This window comes from Littorina saxatilis, linkage group LG10 (assembly GCF_037325665.1).
Source record: "Littorina saxatilis isolate snail1 linkage group LG10, US_GU_Lsax_2.0, whole genome shotgun sequence".
NCBI classification, from domain to species: domain Eukaryota; kingdom Metazoa; phylum Mollusca; class Gastropoda; order Littorinimorpha; family Littorinidae; genus Littorina; species Littorina saxatilis.
This window is the reverse complement of record NC_090254.1, coordinates 6,624,931-6,629,673: the sequence shown is the minus strand read 5'-3', so window position 1 is coordinate 6,629,673 and position 4,743 is coordinate 6,624,931.

Below are 4,743 nucleotides of genomic sequence, written 5' to 3'. Positions count from 1 at the left end.
ATAGAATGTGTAAATAGAATGCTTTTCATGTCTGATATTATTGCGCTTGTTTGTGGTTTGTTCTTTTTGTGCATGTATCGATTAGGCAAAAAAAAAAAGGTCTGTTTACGGTAACCCGACCGACCCTATTTTTTTCGCGCGACCCTAGACTTTTTTTTGGCATTTGGGGGAAAAAAAATAATAACGTAAAAATATGGTTTTTTGGAAAGAAAAAAAATCCCGACCTACCGACCCTATTTTTTGGGCCTATGTTACCGTAAACAGACCTTTTTTTTTTTGGCCTAATCATATTATACAAGCAAATGATCATAGTGATTCCTCTCCACAAGAAACATGAATTGTAAAACTAATACATGTTAATCCCCTTTGTCATGAAATGTTTTGGATGCTTTTATATATATATATGCAATGTATTCAACGCAACAGTGTGGCAATGTCAACACTATAATTATTGTGTATGATTGAACTCTTTTTACATTTAGTCAAGTTTTGACTAAATGTTTTAACATAGAAGGGGGAATCGAGACGAGGGTCGTGGTGTATGTGTGTGTGTGTGTGTGAGTGTGTGTGTGTGCGTGTGTGTGCGTGTGTGTATGTGTGTGTGTGTGTGTGTGTGTATGTGTGTGTGTGTGTGTGTGTGTGTGTGTGTGTGTGTGTGTGTGTGTGTGTGTGTGTGTGTGTGTGTAGAGCGATTCAGAGTAAACTACTGGACCGATCTGTATGAAATTTTTCATGAGTGTTCCTGGGTATGATATCCCTAGAAGTTTTTTCTTTTTTTCGATAAATATTTTTGATGACGTCATATCCGGCATTTTGTAAAAGTTGAGGCGGCACTGTCACACCCTCATTTTTCAATAAAATTGATTGACATTTTGGCAAAGCAATCTTCGACAAAGACCGGACTTTGGTATTGCATTTTAGCTTGGAGGCTTAAAAATTAATTAATGACTTTGGTCATTAAAAATCTGAAAATTGTAATTAAAATTATTTTTTTATAAAACGATCTAAAATTACGTTTATCTTATTCTTCATCATTTTCTGATTCCAAAAACATATAATTATGTTATATTCGGATCAAAAACAAGCTCTAAAAATTAAAAATATAAAAATTATGATTAAAATTAAATTTCCGAAATCGATTTAAAAACAATTTCATCTTATTTCTTGTCCGTTCCTGATTCCAAAAACATATAGATATATGTTTGGATTAAAAACACGTTCAGAGAGTTAAAAAGAATAGAGCTATAGAAAAGCGGGCTATCCTCCTCAGCGCAACCGCTACCGCGCTTTTCTGGATTGTTAATTTCACTGCCTTTGCCACGAGCGGTGGACAGACGATGCTACGAGTGTACGGTCTTGCTGAAAAATTGCATTGCGTTCAGTTTCATTCTGTGAGTTTGACAGCTTGACTAAATGTTGTATTAAATTACATATTCCTACTCCGAATCACATGTAGCATTGACACAATCGGAGATGCTAGGTTCTGAAAAGGCTAACCGTCTAAGGGAAGCAACCCCAACCACAAAAAGTGTAAACGTAGCCATGGTAATGACCATACACCCGGGGGGTTACCTCCCATCGTGCATGCCACGTCACTACTGCTACTGAACACGTGGTTCCTATCATTCGACCTTTCAGCTTTCCGAGGAGCAGGTTGTGAATTTTTGGCTCCCCAGTGGCTGTGCTGTTTGGTGTTGTTTATGACACCCACTGGCCACTTTACCGTCTATCTTGCCTCCTGCTTCGTAGTTGGTGAGCTCTTTCCAGTTTGGTCATTATTTTGACAGGAATGTTGTTGTAGTTGCTGATTTTCGTCCGTTTTTGGACTTGTTATAATTTCAGTAACTATCGTTGGCAGCCATTTTTGTTGTCAACATGGATTGACAGCTTTAATATGTGGCTAGGCCGATGTATGCTGGAGGTAAACGTATTTTTACCTTCTTACTTGCTTTCTGCTTTGATTAGTTGTTAAGCTTGTTCCTTTTCTGTCATTAGTTGACAGGAATTTATCTGTAGTTGCTGACTGTTCGTCCGCTTGGACTCCTAAATGCGTTTCAGTGACTTATTGTGTGGCCGCCATTTTCGGTTGCTCAGCTTTCCTGACAGCTTCTGTTTGTGGCTAGGCCTATGTTATAGTGAGGTTCTCCTTACTTTACCTGCTTTATTGCCTTCTGCTTGTTAGTTGGTAAGCCATTTCCTATTTCGTCATTAGTACTGACAGGAATTTTCGTTATTGCTTAATTTTCGTCCGTTTTGGACTTCTAAGTTTTGTCCAGTAACTTATCGCTTGGCCGCCATTTTGTGTATCAGCGTTGCTGACAGTGGTTTACATGGCTAGGCGTTAGCAGGTATCTACCAGTCCGTAGGACTTGTTGTGGTTTCGGATTAACATGTTTTTCTGTTGTGTCCGTTACTCTTTATGCCCCGAACAAACACTTTGGGGGCAGTCAACTACTCTTGTATGTACTGTTTCTTCTCGCTCACCTTCTCTGCCGTTAGCGGATCAGGTGTCACAGGTGTCTTCGTTATCTACGTTGGTTCCGGAGATTCGTACTTCCGTACGAGAAGAAATTTTGCGTGCCAAGCCTGCGACTTCCGTTGGTCCCGCTGTCTGTGGGTGACGTCAGCTTGTTGGCTTCCTTGACGCTTCCGGCCGAGACGTTGTCTAGGGCGGATGTTTTGCTTCTTCGTCTTCTACCGCTGTGGTTGGCGACTCAAGTAAGTCGAGCTGGTCCACAGGTCCTCGTGAGACCGTCGGACGCTCCCTGCTGGGACACAGCTCTTTTCGGCGGGTTCACGACCCGCAAAACTCTGTTCAGTCGCACCCTGGCTTCGTCGAAGACCATTGTGTGGCTGAGCAATGGCGGTAGCCGTTTCCGGCTGCTGCGCTTCCGGCACTCGCCGGAAGCATAGGTCCCCCAATGTGCGCACCCGCTGTGGTGGTTCCGGGGTTGACCGGACGTTGCCTTCCGGGCATTCGGGCTTCCGGCCCCCGTCCTCTGTTCAGTCGCACCCTGGCTTCGTTGAAGACCATTGTGTGGCTGAGCAATGGCGGCAGTCGTTTCCGGCTGCTGCGCTTCCGGCATTTGCCGGAAGCATAGGTTCCCTGGCGTACGCACCCGCTGTGGTCGTTTCTGGGGTTGACCGGACGTTGCCTACCGGGCATTCGGGCTTCCGGCCCCCGTCCTCGCATACGGCGCTTCCGCTTTTCGCGGTCTCGTCTCATGCTTTTCCGGCTCCGCCCGGATTTACTGCTCCTTCCGCTTCCACTTCCTCCCGGATGTCGGTAGCTGAGGAGCAACGCCAGCCCTTCGGGCAGGTGTTGTCTCAGCCCTGGCCGCGGCAGTCAACGTTTCAACCTTCGGTTGTCGCTTCGACTGCCGTTCCGGTTCCTGCGGCTGCAGGCTTGCCGTCTTCTCACTCTTATCCTGGTCAGGGCATGAGTTTGAAGACGTTGGGGGAGACGGATTTCCGGTTTCCGGTTATGTCGTTTCACCTGCCTTCCACCGGTAACGTGGACTTCGGTTTTTCGCCGTATGTTTCGGACATTCAGTCTGTCGTCAGCGATTTCACACGTGCTGGTTATCCGGAAAAAGGCTTAACGCTGTCCTCTAGGCTGCGGCAGAGGTCACGTCGAGGTATTTTCCGGACGGGGCTTCGGCCTCCTACACTTCCTGTTGGAAGCATAGGTCCCCCATCTCAAGCGCACGTAGTGGCTTGTCTGGGGTTGATTGAGGACTGGCCTACGGGCGTTCGGGTTCCGGCCCCAGTCCTCCTCTGTTCTGTCTCACTCTTGTTCCGTCGTGCACATTTGTGTTTCACAGCAAGTGCGGCAGCCGTTTTCGGCGCGGTGTTTCCGGTTTTACTGGAAGCATAAGTCCTCCATTTCAAGTACATGTTGCTGTTTTGACTGGAGTTGACAGAGGACTGGCCTACAGGCGTTTGGGCTTCCGGCCTCAGTCTACTCTATGCAACTTTCGCTTCCGTTTTTTGCGGTTTTGTCTGCTGCATTTCCGGCTTTGTTCGGATACACTACTCCTCTTCCTGACACTCATTCTCGGAGGTCGGCGGGTGAGGAACAGCGGCTGGCCTACGGGCATTTAGGCTTTCAGCCTCAGCCGGGGCAGTCTTCACTCTACCTGTTGGGTGTTGCGGTTACTGCCTATTCAGTTCGGGTGGCTCTAGACGTTTCCCCTATTCACGACCGTCATTAGGGGGATGAGTCAGGTCTTTTCCGGTTGGATGGGTTTCCGGTTTCCGGTCATCTCATTCATCAGTTTACCACCAGCAACTGTGACTTCGGTTGCGTTCGTGGCTGAACTATTCTGGTTCTCAGTCTTTAGTCAGCAATCAAACAAGTTCGGGATTTCTGTCGAAGCTTGAAGCTGCGACTCAGGATTTCCTGTTGGGTGCATCGACTTTGGTGGCTTCCTTGCTGGTTGTCTTGGTTGTCGATGTCGGATTTTCGTTCCGCGAAGGTAGGATGCTTTCCTACTTCCGGTGCCTTAGTCAACTTTGGTGGGTACCACGGTTTGCAGGTTTTGGCTATGCCATCTCCTCCTGGAAGTGGTATCTCTAGCGTTTTGGTTCTGCCGCTGTTTCTACCTTGGTTCAGTTCCGGAACACGCTCAGCCCTGGCTGGCTTCGGCTACACGGGCTTCATCTTTTGTTCCTTCTTGCTGAATTCAGCTTTTGGAACTTGCCTCCTTTCTCTACTCTGTTGGCCAGCCCTTGCTAGGGTGA